General features: G+C 37.5%; 1 pseudogene; it reads right to left on the minus strand.

The window, feature by feature from the left end:
* LOC134381775 (cytochrome P450 2C18-like) overlaps nt 1–18752 on the minus strand; it is an 84730-nt pseudogene that overhangs the window by 39875 nt on the left and 26103 nt on the right.

Genomic DNA, 18752 nt, shown 5'->3' on the forward strand with positions numbered 1-18752 from the left:
GAAAGATTTAAAAAGAGCATAACAGAAAGTGGCTTACATAGTACTTTTACTAAGGGATACTTACAATCAATTGCTTAATGGGCATAATATGACCCGTTGGGATTGGAAAACACTTGGAAAAACTGTTTTAACTCCTGCTCAATATACTGTATGGCTACAAGAACATCAGGAAGCCTTACATGCTATTTAACTCAAAAATTTACAAAATGAGGTTCAAATTTGTATTGACATGTTACTTGATCAAACAATTAGAGCAGCCATAAAGGCTTGGGAAAAAATTCCTGAAACAAAATCTCAGCTTTAACCTCTTGCTTCCCCTGATGCATTCTGGATACAACTATTAGATAAGACTCAGCCATTGTTGACATTATCTGTTGAACAAAAATTAATTACAGATTAGGGGTCTGATCTTACCATAATTGCTAAAAGGGACTGGACTCTATTATGGAAAGTAACTTTTTCACCAGCTACACATACTGGATTAGGCAGGCTCAAAATCCCTTATCAAAGTAAAAATCCTTTGTTATGTACGTGCCCCAAGGGACAAACTGCCTCCATTACGCCTTATGTTCTAGATCTCCCTGGAACTCTATGGGGCCAAGATATCCCTGCTCAATGGGATATTTATTTTGTTACATCTCCTTCAAAATTGATCAGGATGGCTACGGCCACACTCCCACCAGTCAAACTACAATGGAACCCAGGTCCTCCACTTTGGGTGGAACACTGGCTTCTTAAAGGGCAGAAATTAAATCAAACTACTTTACTTGTTAAACAACAGTTACAAATGGCACATTTAGACCTATCTCATATTCCCTGGAATGCTCCCACTAAATCTTTTGCTACTGTTAGACAGGGACCCACTGAGCTGTATATAGATTTTATTAATCATCTTCAAGATGCTATAACTCGAAAAATTGACAATGCTCATGACAATTGAGAACTGCTATCACAAGTCTATTTACATTTAATCAAACAAGTTCATAATGCTGGTTTACAAGTAGATCGAGATAAAATTCAAAATAATGTAACCTTGGAAATACTTTGAGGAATGCCTTGATCATAAAGGGGGAAGTAATGTCTTCTCTACAAAAGCAGTTCTTTAAATTTTCCTGGCCTTAAAGAGGATGTTTGTAACTTGGATAAGACATCCTGATCCTAAACAAAAGACTTGTAATTGATCAAAAATTTTACAGAAGACTAGATGCTTTAAAAACAGTAATGTCCAGGACAGATGAACATTAACAAACTCTCCGGACTCAGAATCAACTATTATATGGAGAAGAATCCCATTCCAGAATTTCAAGAATTGGTAATTATACACAATTCACAGCACCTGAAATGACACTGATGCAACTACTCTGAGATGATGACATAATCAGTCCTCACCTGAAGTACATTAAAATGACATGCCATGCGAGATGATACCAACTATGCTTTAAATGCTTTTGTCTCAACTGTGAAAACCTGATCTATAGCTTTTGCTTTTTCTTTTAAATAAATAAAATTGGGGTAGATGTGGAGTATGCATAAAGCAAATGTACTTCACAGGGCCTGGTTTTCCAAACACATGCAGTTTCAAATTTTGACCTTGCAAAGGACAGGATATTTTCTCCAGGCTATAGTCTCTGTTGTAAGATAAAGAATTGTAACACAGCAAGGTTGCTGGCTCAAAGACAGACAGGTTACTGATTGATATGTAAAGATACTGGGAAATTGCTGTAAGAAGAGAATGATTGCTAAAATCAAGGTTTTGTTAGTGGATTGACTTAACTGCATTATAGAATGTCACCTTGCTTTTCTTACTGAATGTTACCAAATTCTATTGTTAAACTTATTAAACTATACTTAGCAAAATCCCCAGCTATGTTCTCTTCCTGTAACTTCCTGTTCTGGAGAATAAATGTGGAAAGAGAACCCCTATTCATGGTTAATTTCCCAAATGGAAGGAATGCCACTCTCTTGAGGGTTCCAGGAGATTAACCCCTTTGGGGGAGATTCTCACTTCTCAGAAGAGATGGGCTTTGAGTAATCTTTGGTGGCTCTATCACCCAGGGAAAAAGTGGTGACATATCTGTGGGAGGCACCTGATGATTAGTGATGTTGAGCATTCCTTCAAGCACCTGTTGTCTATTTGTATGCCTTTCTTCCAAAAGGTCTGTCAGCTACTTTGCTCATTTTAAAATTTGGTTTATTTGGGGGTTTTTTACTGGGCAATTTTTTGAGTTTCTTGTATATTCTGGATATTAATTCCTTGTCAGATGTATAGTTCGGAAATATTGTCTCCTGTTCTATAGGTTGCATTTTCATACTGTTGATTGTTTCCTTTGCTGTGCAGAAGCTTTTTCATTTGATACAATCCTGTTTATTTATTATTTCTTTTGCTGTTTGTGATTTGAGGGTCTTTTCTCCCCAAAGATATTTATTACACACATTTCGGTGGTATACATTTGAATATCAATAGTTGTGTGCAATGTGCGATGGTCAAATCAGGATAGTTAGCTTATCCATCATTATAATATATAATCATTTTTTGTGTCCATGAACCAATTTTTCATAACCCACTGCCCTTTTCCAGTCCCCTTCCTTTTCCACCTCTAGTAACCTAAGTTACATTCTCTCCTTCCAAAAGTTAACTTCAATCTCATTCTCTCTCTCTCTCTCTCTCTCTCTCTCTCTCTCTCTCTCTCTCTCTCTCTCTCTCTCTCTTTCTCTCTCTCTCTCTCTCTCTCTCTCTCTCAATTGTTTATTTGTTTATTTATGGATTCAGCTCGCAATTATGAGTGAGGATATGTGATATTTCTCTTTCTGAACCTGGGTTGTTTCACTTAGTATAATTCTTTCCTGGATGATCCATTTTGAAGAACTGGCACAGACTGCAGCTCCAGAGGGACCTGCCCATAGCCACAGAAGGCACCAAGGTGAGGGAAGTCCCATGTGCCTTTGGGGACCCAGAATCAGAGGGACCCACCCGCTGCTGGAAAGGGGCCAAGGTGGTGTACAATAGCAGCTGCCACCCCTACTGTCACCATGAAGATGGCTCCCCACCACAGTAGCAGTCTGGGCCACTCTATAGGAAATCCACCACACACCCAACTGCATTCATAAAAGAAGAGTTACCAGCAGAGCCTGCAAATAGAGGAGGAAATCTTTATCCTCATAGCCAACCACAGAGTAATAAAAGAAGCAAGTGCTCTACCAGATGACCACACATAATGAAAAAATACTAGAACTACGAACAAACAAGAAGATATAACACCACCAAAGGAGTACAGTAATGCTCAAACACCAAATCCCATAGAACAGGGAATCCTTGAAATGTCTGAAAAGGAATTCTGAGTAATGATCTTCAGAAAACTCACAGAGGTAAGAGAAGACTAAATTAGAGAACACAGTGAAACAAGAAAAAATATCCAGAATATGAAGGAAGAAATTTACAAAGAGATTAATACTTTAAAAAGAATGAAGCAGAACTCCTAGAAATGAAAGATTCACTCAGTGGGATATAAACCACAACAGAGAGCGTGAGTAGCAGTCTAGATCAAGCAAAAGAAAGAATTTCAGATCATGAAGATGGCCTTTTCAGAATAACCCATGTTGCAGAATTTCATTCTTTTTTATGGCTGAGTAATATTCAATAGTGTGTATATACAACAATTTCCTTGTCCATTACCCATTGATGAACATTTGGGTTGGATCCATAGCTTGGATTATGTAAGTAAAGCTTCAATAAAAATGGGAGTGCAGATATCCCTTTGGCATTATTATTTCCATTCCTTTGGATGTATACCAAGTAGTGGGATTGCTGAATCATACTATAGTTCTGTCTGTAGTTGTTCGAGGAACCTCTATACTGTTTTCCATAATGGCTGTACTAATTTACAGTCAAATTAACAGTGTAGAAAGGTTCCCCTTTTTCCACATGCTCAACAACATGTTATTCTCAGTCTTTCTTATAATATCCAGTCTATCCTGTGTGAGGTGATATCTCAAAGACCTTTCAATTCACATTTCCCTGATGATTATTCATAAAGTCTTCACCCAGTCCTATTTCCTGACATGCTTCCCCCATGTTTTCCTTTCATAGTTTTATAGTTTTAGGTCTTATATTTAAGTCTTTAATCCATTCTGAGTTGACTTTGGTTCATGTCAACAGGTGCAGGTCTAGTTTCATTCTTCTCCATACGGATTTTCCATTTTCCCAGCACCATTTATTGAAGAGGCAATCTTCTCCCCAGTGTATGTTCTTGCTGCCTTTATCAAAGATTAGTTGTCTTTAAGAATGTGGGCTGATTTCTGGGATCTCTATTCTCTTCCGTTAGTCTGAGAGTCTATTTTTATGCCAATGCCATTTTGTTTTGTGTACTACTGCTTTGTAGTATATTGAAGTCAGGTAGTTTTATGCATCCAGATTCATTTATCTTTTCTTTTTTTTTTTTTTTTTTTTTTTTTTTGGTTCACAATTGCTTTGGGAATTTGGGATCTTTTTTTTGTTTCATATGAATGTAAGGATTCTTTTTTATATTTCTGTGAAGAATGCCATTGGTATTTTTTGTGGATTGCATTGAATCTGCAGATTGTTTGGGGTAGTATGGAAACTTTAACAATGTCGATTCTTCCAATCCAAGAACATGGAATGTCTTTGTGTCCTCTCTAATTTCTTTCAGTAGTGATGTGTAATTCTCATTGTAGTGAACTTTCACCTCCTTGGTTAAATTGATTCATACGTTCCTTTTTTATTTTTATTTTTGGTGACTATGGTAAATAGTCTTGCTTTCTTGCATTCTTTTTTTGCGAGTTTTTTATTGAACAATAAAGAAATTACTAATTTTTGCATATTGATTTTGTATCCTGCAACATTAATGAAATAAAAAGCTGTAAGAGTTTTTTTGACAGAATGTTTAGGTTTTACTGTATACAGGATGATGTCATCTGCAAAAAGAGAGAGTTTGACTTTCTCTTTTCCAATGTGGATACCCTTGATTTATTTCTCTTGCCTGAATGCTCTTTCTAGCACTTCTAAAACTATGTTAAATAGGAGTGGTGATAGTGAGCATCTTTGTCTTGTTCCTGTTCTTAAGGAAAAAGTTCTGAGCTTTTCCCCTTCAGGATGATAGTGGAGGTGGGTTTGTTGTATATAGTTTTATTCTGATGAGATACTTTCCTACTATGCATAATTTGCTGAGAGTCTTTATCATGAAGGGATGTTGAACTTGGCTAAATGCATTTTCTGCATCTGTTGAGATAATCATTTGGTTTTTGTCCTGGATTTTGTTGATGTGGTACATCACATTTATTGACTTCTATTTGTTGAACCATTTCTTTGTCCCTATGATGAATTCCATTTGATCATGGTGTATAATTGATTTTTTGTGTTGCTCTTTTCTGAATGCTAGTATTTTCTTGATGATTTTTGGATTTGTGTTCTTCAAAGATATTGGCTTATAGAGTTTTGTGGGTTTGGGTTTTTTTAGTTTTTTGTGTGGTATATTTCTCTAGTTTTGGTATCAAGATGATGCTGGCCTCAGAATGAGTTTGGGAGAGTTGCCTTTATTTCAAATTTTTAGAATAGATTGAGGAAAGGAGGTATTAGTTCTTCTTTAAAGGTCTAGTAGAATTTAGCAGTAAAGTCGTCTGATCCTGTGCTTTCCTTTGTTGGATGACTGCTGTTGAGTGCTTCAATTTCATAACTTGTTATTAGTCTGTTCAGGTTTTGTATTTCTTCTTGGTTCAGTCTTGGTAGTTTGCATGTGTCCAGTAATTTTTCAATTTCCTCCAGGTTTTCCAATTTGTTGATGTGTGGGTGTTTGTAATACTCTCCTTGTATTTTTGTGGTATTGGTTTTAATGTCTCCTTTCTCATTTCTTATATTTCTTGTTTTAGTCTTCATCCTCCTCTTCATACTTCTTCTTGTTAACCTAGCTAGTAGATTGCCTATTCTGTTTATCTCATCAAAAACACAATTTTTTGAATTCATTGCTCTTTTTTACTGCTTTTTAGGTCTTTATTTCATTTAGTTTTACTCTGATCTTAATTATTTATTTCCATTTACTAACTTTGGGATTGGATGTTCTTGTTTTTCTAGTTCTTTGAGGTTTAGCATTGGGTAGTTTATTTGAAATCTTTCTATTTTTTGATGTGAGCATTAATTGCAATAAACTTGCTTCATATTATTACTTTCACAGTATCCCACAGGTGTTGATATGATGTATCTTTACTTTCATTGGTTAGAAGAATTTTTTAAATTTCCCCTCTTAAAATCTTTTTGGACTCATTAGTTGTTCACAAGCCTGTTGTTTAATTTCCAAGACTTCATATAATGTCCTGAGTTTCACATGTTATTAATTTATAGTTTTAATCAATTGTGGTCTGAAAAGATGCTTGTGATTATTCTGATTTATTTATTTCTGTTAAGGCTTGGTTTGTAACCTAACTTGTAATCTCTCATTGAGAATGATCCATGTACTGGTGAGAACAATGTCTATTCTTTGGTTGTGGAAAGAAATGGTCTGTAGATATCTGCCAGGTGCTATTGCTCCAAAAGTATAGTTTAAATCCTGTGTTTTTCTGTTGATTCTTTTCCAGATGATCTGTCTGGTGAAGAGGCGTGTGAGAGTCCTCCACTATTATTGTATTGGGGTTTATCTCTTCTTTCTATCACAGAGTGTCTGCTTTATGTATCTGCATGCTCTGGTGTTGGGTGTATATGTATTTAAGATTGTTATGTTTTCTTGTTGGATAGATCCCTTTATCAGTATATAATGGCGTTCTTTGTCTCTTTTTATTGGTTTCGATTTAAAGTCTATTTTATCTGATATATGAATATTTATTTCAACTCATTTTTGGTTTCCATTTGTGTGGTTTATCTTTTTCTATCCTTTCACTGTTAGTCTGTGTGCATCTTTAAAAGAGAGGTGGTTGTCTTTTAGATAGCATATAGTTGGGACTAGCTTTTTCATCCAATCCATTAGTCTGTATCTTTTGAGTATAGAGTTTAATCCATTCACATTTGCGGTTGTTATTGAGATACATTGCTTTCCTCTTGCCATTTTACTGCTTTTTGTTTACAAGATTTAAATATCTTGTGCTCCTTTCTTACCACTTTATTATTTGTCTTTGATTTTTTTTTTTTTTTGAAGTAATGAGATTACTTTTATCTCCTTTCTTATCTGTATTTGGGTTTTCCCAGTGGGTATTGTTCTTTCTTGTGTGTTCATGGTTGTGATTATTGTTTTTCAGATGCTAGGTACTGGACTCTCTTGAGAATTTCTTGAGGAGCCAGCTGTGTGTTGATGAATCCTCCAGTTTTTGTTTGTCTGGGAAATACACTACCTCTCCCTCATTTCTGAAGAATACCCTTGCGGGGCATAGTATTCTTGGCTGGCATTTTTTTCTTCCAGTTTTTTGAATATGTCATCACATTTTCTTCTCACCTGTAGCATTTCAGTTGAGAAGTCTGCTGTTAGTCTGATGGGTACTCTCTTATATATGACTTGATGCTTTCCTCTTGCTGCTATTAGCATTCTCTCATTCTCTTTGAGATTTTTCTGATTGACAAAAATTGTCTCAGAGAGGATCTTTTTGGATTGAATATGTGTTGTGATCTTGGAACTTCATAGATTGAAGGTCTGTGTCTCTCCTCATATCTGGGAATTTTTCTGTTATTATTTCATTGAACAGATTTTCAATGGCTTTAATTTTCTCCTCCCCTTCTGAAACACCCATGATTCAGATGTTTGTGTGCTTAAAGTGGTCTGCTAGCTCTCTTATAATTTCTTCATTTTTAAAAATTCTCTTATTTCTTTTGTGTGTGTCTGCCCAGGTCATTTTATAAAGATCATCTCTGAGATCAGATATTCTTTCTTCTGCTTGTTCTAATCTACTGCTTATGCTCTCAGTGGTGTTTTTTGTTGTTGTTGTTGTTTTTGTTTTTTTTCATTATGTGAATCCTTCAGTCTCAGGAGTTCTGTTACTTTGTTTTTTAATGTATTAATCTATTCATAAATTTCCTCTTTAATAACCTTGATATTTTTTTCACATTTCATTCTGTTGTTCGGAAGGTTAATTCTAGATGTCAACTTGGTTAGATGAAGGAATGCCGAGAAAACTGGTAAAGCAATCTTTTCAGGTGTGTCCATGAGGGTGGTTCCAGCATGATCAGTATGAGAGTCTGAGTGGCCTGGGTGTGAAATATCCACCCTTAGTGTGGGTGGGAACCATCCAATCCTCTGGGGGTCAGGAGAGAAAAGAGGGAGTAAAGAGGTGAAGCTCTGTCTTGATCCACTGTAGCTGGGATACACTCCTCTCCTGTCCATGGACATCAGAGCTTGAGACTCTTCAGCTATTGGATTCCAGGACTTACACCAAGGACACCATCAGCTTCCCTGGTTCTGAGGCCTTTGGACTTGGACCGAGCCATGCTACCAGCATCCAGTTTATAGATGACCTACAGTGGGACTTTTCTTCATAGCCACATGAGCTAATTCCCCCAGTAAATCCCCCTCATATAATTATAAAAGATCTCATTGATTCTGACACTCTGGAGAGCCCTGACTAATACAGTTGTCCAACTGATTCTTCTCCTTTCTCATTGAGTTTCAAGATAGTTACTCTGAATTTCTTTTCAGTTACTTCAAGGGTTTCTTGTTCTGTAGGGTCTAATGGATGAGAATTACTATATTCCTTCAGTGGTGTCATATTTTCTTGCAGCTTCAGTTTCTCTGGAACTAACTTTGAGGAAAAAGACTTCTTTCTCTTTCTCCAGGCTTTTCTGGTGACTCTCCTTGTGCCACTGCAGTTGAATATGGCACAGGCCACCTTCACAGTGGTTGTGGCTGTTATTGTGGTGACAAGGTAGAAGCTGTGGTGGTGACTGTTGTGGATGGACAACTCCAGAACTGGTGCTGGGCCCTTTGATTGTGGTATGCAGGTTTCACTATGTCCTGCCTTGTTTTCAGGTGGTAGGTGTGCTTTCCAGGGCTTTTTCCCAGCCTGTGCACCCTCAGGCAGGGGAAGGCTTGTGGTGCACTGGGACTTGCCTTGTTGGAGGGTGGTGAGTGGGATTCCTGGGGCCTTTCCCCCTTCCTGTTCATCCCCAGTTAGGGCAGGTGGTCAGCACACTGGGACCTGCCTTGTTGGTAGGCTGTAGGTTGGTTTCCTGAAGGTTTTTTCTCTGACTTTGCATCCATACCAGCCCAATATTAGGATGGTTTGGAACACTCTCTTGTGAGAATTCCTCTGCCATCTCTTTTGCAGTGATTCCAGCCACAAGTTCAGTAGAATAAAATAATAACTGTATCCATTCTAATTGGGAGTATAATCACATTTATGAAGTTAAAAATTCAACATGACATGGTGTCAATTCTTTCCAAATTGATCTAGAGATTTAATGTTACCATGATGACAAACTGACATGTTTAACATTTATTTAGAAAGGCAAACACCTCAGATTGGCCAAAACATTATTAAACAAGTAGAGCAAATTTGGAAGACTTACACTACCAGGTACCAAGACCTGTTAGGAAGATTTATTGCCTGAAACTGTAAACAGCATAAAGTCCATTAAGCTGCCATGTGTATGAGTTTGGCTCTTCTCTCTTATCATGTGAGTAGAGGTCTGAAACCACACTGTGAACTTGGGAATTTCAAGAGCACTGAGTTGGAATGTCGGAGAAACAAGCTTACCTTAGGGATGATGTAGTTTCTGAATTTAATGTCACAGGTCACCCCATGGGGAAGGTTGATGGGGACAAGGTCAATGTATCTCTGGATCTCATGCACCACAGCATCTGTGTAGGGCATGTCTCTTCTGTCCTGCATGCAGGGGCTAGGGTGTCTGTCAACCACACATTCAATCTCTTCCTGGACTTTAGCTGATAAGACACAAGGAAGAATTGATGCAAAGGGAGAAAAACGGCATTTGTTGTAGCAATTCAAGGATGCATAAAACATTACAAAGGTATCCTAACAGCATTATGCACATAAATTATATGAACAGAAGTACATTTAAACTTAGAGAAATTATTGCTATAATTCAAAATCATATATTTGTGCCATAAGCTCTAAGCATAAAGATTAATCTGTACATACAAATATAATAGCATATATGATAAGTAATATTAATCGAAATGATGAAATGTTTGCAAATACAAAGTTAGCATATAATTAGGTAAAATAATTACTATCTTGCTGAAAGAGAAGCAGGAATCATATTAATTTTGTATCAAAATGATGTATCGTGATTAGAAATTAAATTCTGCTAGTGGATCTATGTGTACGTATGTGTTGGTGTGTTTTGTGTGTCTCTGGGTGTGCACTTTGCAATGGTACTCTCTTCATGTTCCCACTTCCCAAATGTGGCCAATTTGAGCACTCTAGTAGCTTCTGAATAATACATTCATGTTTCTAAATGAAGACCATCTTTTTCTATTTTCTATTTTTTACTTATCCATTTTTAGAGAATATGTAAAGATTTCTTGATATAACAGATAAAAACTCTAATCTCCATCTCTACCTTGTAGTTGAACACACATCCACAATCAGGTACAGATACATGCGTGCATACACACACACACACACACACAGGTCTACTCAACTGTGTTTCTCAGAATACTAAGGTACTTCAAAACATTCAGGAACAGTTTGTATTATCATTTAATTCTATTTATCCACAAACTTTTTGAAGTACTACATAATATGGTTTTGTGACTGACATGTTTTCTAACTACATAAATATTTTTCACTGGTAAGACAACTAGGATAGGTTTCATTTTTGGATTTTTGTTGGACTTAAGCATGTCTCTCTTTAATTTGTAATTTTCTAAGAGGATACTTCAAAAAGTTCATGAAAAAATTGAATTGGAAGATTATATTAATCTTTCCACGAACTGTTTAAAGATCCCTCACATTACCTGAGTTACACTTATTTCCTAATACTCAGGTAGATATTTGAAAGTCCAAGTAACAATTTCCCAATTATTGGGAAACATCATAAAATCTGTCACACTCTTTTGTTCTTGGTTTCTGCCCTCACACCGGCATTGTCTACCTGGTCCTTTCTGAAGGGGATGTTTTCTAGGCCTGTTGCCCAGCAACCTCCCTGACAGTCTCATTCTCCTATATGAAGCCTCTTGATTCCTGGAGCCCATGTCTTCCTCTGACTTGGTTTCAGACATTTGGATAGAACACATCCTCTGGAATTTTTTGAGAAAGAGAAAATATGGAGTAAAATTTTTGGCAAATGTGCAGGTCTGAAAATACACTTTTTCTATGGATACACAAGCTAATAGTTATGCTTAAGAATTTTGATGCTGTTCTGAATCCTAATTCTTTATATATGACCTGGTATGTCTCTCCAAAAGTCTTTTATGATTTCTCCTTTAATCCCAGTATTCTAAAATTCCATGACACTGGTTCTTGGGGTGAATATTTTAATTTTATTCAATGTGATGGACATTTAGAGACAATTTTCTGTTTAGATGGCAAAATATGGAGGTTTTTTTCCCTAGAACTGCTCACTCTCAAAGGGATATGTCTGGCTGCTGAATTTCAGAAAGCAAGATGGAGGGGAAAGCTAAGAGTCTCTGAATTTAAGAACAGAACTTTTACCAAACCTTCTTTCCAAGCCCACACCTCACTTTTTCTCTGTCATTGCTCAGTGTCCCTGAGTATAGGGATTCATAGACACAGATTTTCTAGAGACAGAATCTCTTTTTCCTTGGGGGATAATCAGTACCTGATAAAAGGAGTCATGGATGGAACTGGGACAGGAAGAGCCTCCCTTTTCAGCATCATTTTCTACCTTCTCTGACACTTGCTATTTCAAAATATGGAATATTATGGGATTGTAGGGACACAGACTGGCTTTTCTTCTTTCATATGTCTTCCTCTTCTGGCACTAATGTTATAACTTCATTTCCTCTGCTCAGTTATTTTTACACTTCCATCTGATTTCTGTGTTTAGAAATCTGCTGAAGAGTTGTTGGATGTTTCCAGTACTCCTCTCCTCCTGCTTTAATAAGACTAAACATCATATATAATTAGGTTATTATTATTTTGATGGAATCCTATCAGGATAAAAAAAACTATGTTTCTTATCTACTGCATAACTAGAACTATTTAAAGGTAAATTTCTAAAGTAAAGCTATTCAGAAATGATAAAATTATTGATCCTCTCCCCACCAAAAAAAATTCTTACTTTTTCATACACTAGTTTTATAGATACAAACTTCTGGAATAAAAAAATTCCTTTAGATACATCTTCTACCTAAATGTAAACATCTCTCTTATGAATGTAACATTTTAGAATACTTCCCAGGCTAGAAATGATCTCGGACAGCATCACTAAATTTCTAGGTCTTTCACTTGTACCTCCATGAGAAGAGTTTACATTTTCCCAGCATTAGAGCCCTGAATTTTCAGAATGAGGCAAGGAATTCGCAAGAACATACCTACTGTTCAAAGTGGTCTATTCATAATAAAACTGATACGCAACACCAGGCCAATTGATGCTGGCTCTGCCCGCAACAAGCCACCTCCCATGAGATCCAGACATGACACAAGAGCTTTAATCCTTCTCCTATTGCCATGCTGTCTTTACTCCTCTTAGTCACCCTCCCATATTCTGCAAAGATGCCCCATCTTAGTCACATCCTTCAGTTTGGACAGATTGCAGCTGGTAGCACAGAAGTTTAATAATGAAGCTTCTCTAAGAGAAAGAATATGGAGCACACTAGCAAGATCTTCCCAACATCTTTTCTGATATTCACTCTGCTCATCAGGGTGTTCATTCCTGTGAATTCTGGGTGCTTCAGCAGGAGCAGGAGTCCATATCTCAGGGTGGTGCTTGTGGTCTCTGTGCCCGCTTCAAACAAATCAAGTGCAGTAATTACCACATGTTCAAAGGTAACCTCCAAATGCTGTTTGTGCTTTTCCTAGGAACATTTTGATGAAATTATCTGACAAAGTATTTGTCAGTATATTTAACTGCAGTGTATTCAGAATAACTCACATCATTATAAAATTAGCCAAACACAGAATCTAGACAAAACAGCATTGAAACAAAATACTGTATTATGTTGCAGAGACTGTAGATCAGTTCATTCAAACTTATTCACTATCCCCTTATTCCTTGCTTGCCTAAAATTTCCATTCATGAGAATCTATACAGTGAGATGAGCCAGGCAGCATATTTCTTTCCCAAAAAGGATGTAAGCAGTAGCCTACTGGTGACCCTTTTTCTATTTCCTCCATCTCACTCAAAACACAGATGTAAAGAAGTAGGTAGGGTAGACATCACCTTGGGACATGAAGATTTAACCATGAAAATGAAGGCCTATATACCAAATAAGGTGAAGAAAAATTGGAGGCACTTGACTCTTTGATGCTTCAAAGCTACTGTATTATCTCTGGACTAGCCCACCATGGGACTCTTTGTATCTCTATTAAATAATCCCACTGTTTGTTTAAGACATTATTAAGTAGAATTTATCCTGTTTGTAAACAAACACAATATTAATTGATATAAGCAGGTAAATTAGGACCACATCATGAAAGATGTTACAAGCCTGAATGAAAAGTTTGCCTTTCTTGACCTGGCATCCAGCCAGAAGCCACCACCTGTCCTATCCCACCACCTGGAGTGGGAGCCAGCTGAGGGAGGAACACACACAACCCAGCAACCAGCTGGAAGAACACACCAGCCCCTTCCAACTGTCCCAATCAGGAGCCAGCAAAAGGAGCAACTTGCATGGCCCAGCACCCAGCCAAGAGCCACTGCATACTCCCTCCAGCCACCCAGAGCAGGAGCCAGAAGAGGTGGTCTACCACCAGCGCTGCCATAGCTACCACCCTCAAAATGAGGGCCCACTGCCACAGTAACTGTCTGGACCACCCTGCAGACAGCCAGCCACACAGATTTTTCAAAGGAAGACATGCAAATGGCCAACAGGTGGTTGATAAAAAGCTCAACATCACTAACCCTCAGGGAATTACATATCAAAACCACACTGAAATATCATCTCAGCCCAGTTATACTGGGCATTATTAATAAAATCAAAAATAAGAAATGCTGGAGAGGATATTGAGAAAAGGGACACTTCTACTCTGCTGATAGGATTGTAAAATAGTAAAGCCATTATGGAAAGCAGTATGGAGGTTCCTCAAACAACTGCAGATAGAACTGCCAAATGATCCGGCAAACCCACTTCTGGGCATATACCCAAAGGTATGGAAATCATCATGTTGAAGGGATACCTGCACTCCCATGTTCACTACAGCTCTATATACAATAGCCAAAATATAGAACCAACAAAAATATCCATTGACAGATGACTAGATAAGGAAATTGTAGTATATATAAACAATGAAATACTACTCAGCCATAGAAAAAGAATGAAATTCTATATCTGTAGCAACATGTATGAGTTTGGAGAAAATTATTTTAAGTGAAATAAGCCAGACGCAGAAGAGAAATACCATATGTCCTAACTCATAAGTGGGTGTTAAGAAAGAAGGAAAGAAGAAAGAAAGAAAGAGAAAAAAAATAAATAAACAAGCCAAAAAAGGAAAGAAGGAAGGAAATAAGGAAGGAGGAAAAGACCACAATAATATATTAATCTTTCAGAATTCAATGGTTATTAGTGGATGGGGGACAGGACGGGAGAAGAGGATGGAGAGATTGGATAAGGGGTATAAAGAATAAAGAATATGATTTATAATAATGAATATGCTAATAATATTGATTTGGTTTAAATATGTTGTACACTAGTGATGGTAGTCAATGTTCTACCCTGAAAATACAAATAATGAATTATGCTTTAATTAAAAAGAAAATAAGAAATTAGAATTTAAGGTTTCTAGAAATCACTTAACAATTATACAGCATTTAATGATTGTCAGTCTTGTACCCACAATTCTATCAGATATTATGAATATGAAAGGTGATCCTGGGCTCCAAGGACAAAACCATTTATTGCAGACTCAAAGTTTACATTGACATAAATCTGATAATCTTCATACAATAGCCAGTGAAGCCATATTTGTTGATATAATTAGATTAGACTGTACAAAAATATTGAATCAAAGCAACTAGTTGGTTATTTTAGGTCAAAATATATTTTGCATAGGTTAATCCAGACTTATTTCTCTATTCTTTTTTTAAGAAAATTCATTTATTTATTAATTTTTATTTTTACATTATAAGATGTTGCAGAGCAGTTGGGGGAGGGGGAGAGAGGAAGGGGGAGGGAAATAGGGTGGGAGGAGGAGGAGAGATGCGTGCGGTTGAGGCCCATGGGATCCCCATCATTCCAGCAGGGGAGACATGGGGCCATCCAGTGGAAGCTTTGTTGTTGCTGGGTTGCATGCAGTTGTTGGGGGGAAATGGCTGAAGTCCTTGGATCTCCACCACTCCAGCCTGGGAGCCGAGGGTGCTTCCTGAAGTGGCTCAGTCGTCATCCCTGGGCAAGGTGCAGTTGTCTGAGTGGGGGTGGCTGAGGACCATGTCCATCTCCCCACCCCAGCTTGAGAGTCCAGGGGGCTCCCAGTCCTTCTAAGTTGCATAGGTGTTCTTTGGTGGTGTTAGACTTACGAGTTAATATCAAACTTTGTCTTTGATCTGTGGGTATTATTTTTCTTTCAGTTCTGTTGTGGATTATTCGCTGTTCCTATCACTTAAACTCTGCGCTGGAGCTAAGTTGTCCTTTGGTTACTACTAAAATGCGGGAACTTCCAACAGGATCTGGCACTTGAACCCTGTGGTTTAGCTAAATTGCTGCATTACTGCTGATTCTCTGGCGAAGGCTTTTTGTGCAGCTCCGGTTTTAATTGTTTTCATTATAAGTACTTCTGGGTCGTGTGAGGTCCAGTAAACTTGGATTGTGTGGAAACTCGGGTCTGGGCCTGAGGCTTTTCAGCAAACTGCACCCCCTGAAGTTCTATATTCCTGACCATTCTACACTGAGTGGGCCTGTGCTGATAACACAGGGCATATCAGCTGTCCATTCTGTGCCTCAATGTTACCCCAATGGGGCCCATCTCCCCCACTGCCTATACCAAATGCTTCCCATGGGATGGGCCATGCACCTGTCCCTTTCAATGGCTCACCAGCTTCTGAGTGGCTCTTTTTCAGTTGTCCATGGACCCTCACTTCTATGTGGTTCCATGGGAACCTTGTTAATGGTCTTGTTGGCCTGGGGCAAACCAAGGCCCTCTTCTCCCCTGAAGCCTCCAAGCAACTTCATATGAAGGGCACAGCTGTGGCTTTTGCTAGCTCTTGCTCCATGTGCTCACCAGGCCCAGTCTTGAAGTGACCTGGGCTTGAAATGCTGGGATTGGTCATTTCTTTCTCTCTTCATGTCTTCTTCCTTCATATTCTCCATAGGTCTCTCCTCCTCTTCCCCTGAGCTCTAGAACCCCAGCTTGACTGCTGTTGCATTTTAATAGTTATCATTTGGTTGATTTGTGGGAGAGAGTGAAGCTGGGGACCATCTATTCTGCCATGTTGACTGCAAGTCATATCTCTATTCTTAACCATCATTTTAACAGTTCATTTCATATAAACAAACAAAAAAGAATGCAATACTTTGCAACTCTCTTCTTCTGTCAAAAATTTACATAAGCTCAATGTTGCCTGCAGACTCATGAAGAAATTATGCAAAAGCTAATATGGCAGCAAAACATAGGATGGATTATATGGAAAGAAATGGAATCACAAAGACACAATAGGGCCAGCACTGTTGCATTCCAGACGCAACAGGCAGCTAGATCTAGGGAGAAGGGCAGGAATAAATAGGAATATACAGATTGAAGAGGGATTACAATCAAGAAGACAGAAAGTTGAGATATTAATAGCTCATATGGAATAAAGTAGAGAATGGGGTAATGCAAGGATAAGGAACTAATTGGATGGAGCTCTCAGAAATCGGAAGCTGGGAGAGAGTAGTTGACATGGACAAGTAAGTTTAGCTTAGGACTGAGAAGGAGATGTGACAGAGAATTGACAACAAGGGGAAGTTTTAATTATTGAGTACAGGGGATTAGTAAAATACAAATATGTATTTTCTAATTAGGTCCTAGGCCAGCGTTAAATTAATGATGCTCTTATAATCTCCAGGTGACCTGTGACACATCTAATGTTATGTAATCAACACCATTAACATAAACTAAACACTCTCAACACCTGTACTTGCTAGACAAAGACATTAATCTCCCTTCATAATATCAGCTTCACCCTGTTTTCTCAGCTTAAGTTAAAATTACTCTTGTCAGTAAGAAAAATCAATGCATTCATAAACCGATATTAATATTCACATCTATTGAAATTAATTTGGAGATTTAATGGTTACACACACATAGCTTATCATGATTAAGCTAGTCTATGTAAATAATTGTTGCAGGACATTAAAGAAAGCCTAAACAAATGGAAAGATATTCCATGTCATAGATAGAAACACTAATATTATTATGATGGCATTACTGAAGTAATGAGACCAAGATGATCGATCAGGAAGTTCAGTAATAGCTCCCTCCACCAAAACAGCCATTAGCCTAGCAAAATCTGTCTCAAAAAACTATTTTGGTCACTTGGAATCTAGTAAAACACTTGCAGCATTCAGGGGAATGTTAAAGTTTCATAAAGAATGTATCTGGTAAATTTTAGAAAATTTGGCATCTCACATGCGAGGGAGCTTCAAAAGTTTGTGAAAAAATAGAATTAAAATACAATAGAGTCATCGCATAACTTTTGAAGACCCCTCATAGAGGCTAGTATTCCTCATACTCCAGTTCCATGGCAGGTAGTTTTGGAGACAGTACATTATGTTGCAGTGCAACTTCCTGGTCCCAGGCTGAACAGTAGGGATATTTTCCTTCAAAAACTAGGGTTTTGAATTTGATGGCTGGTGAGATGGAACAAAGACGGGCCATTCTTTCAATCCCCATAGGCTTGAACAACTTCTTCAGTGGCATTGGATGAGATGATTTCAAAACACAGAATGGCGTTTTCTTTTTTTTAAAAAAAGTTGGATATAGGGACTTAAGAAAATCTCTGTAAAGGCACCGACTGACCGTAGAGACAACAGAACAGAGATTCAAGTAATCACAGATGACAACAAATATAGTCTTTGTAAAATGAATTTGGAAAAGTAACTAATAAATGGATGACTGCAACTTTCTTCAAATAATAAAACAATTGCAGGAATAGGGAAAAACCTTATTTCCAAAATTAACACATTACTAAATATCAGGTGTTCGGTTCTCAAGGAAATATTACACAGCATACAAAGAAACAAGTAACAGTACATATTAACAGCTAAAAATTGAATTTGAAAGAAATCATCAAGGATGAAGCCCAAATATTGGAATTATTAGATACAATCTTCGCGTTAAATGTCTTAAATATCTTCAGAGAGCTGAAGAAAACCATGCACAAGAAAAAATGAAAGAAAATTAGGAGAGCAAAAAAGTCAGGAATATCAATAATAAGAAAAAGATTTTTAAAAACAAAAAAATAAAAATTCTGGAGTTAAAAATAGAACAGGAGATAGAAAAAGAAAAATCACCAGAGTTCAACAGCAAACTTCTAAAAGGAGAAAAACTAAACCAGCAAGCATAAAGACATGACAACAGAAATGATCCAGTCTGAGTAGCAGAAAGAAAATGGCCTTAGGAAAAAGGAACTGTGTGAAAGGGACCTATGGGATTTCATTATGTAATAGTAAGAGTAGGGGGAAAATGGGGTGGGAGGTAGAAAA

Source organism: Cynocephalus volans, chromosome 7, assembly GCF_027409185.1.
Source record: "Cynocephalus volans isolate mCynVol1 chromosome 7, mCynVol1.pri, whole genome shotgun sequence".
In the NCBI taxonomy this organism is placed as follows: Eukaryota; Metazoa; Chordata; class Mammalia; order Dermoptera; family Cynocephalidae; genus Cynocephalus; species Cynocephalus volans.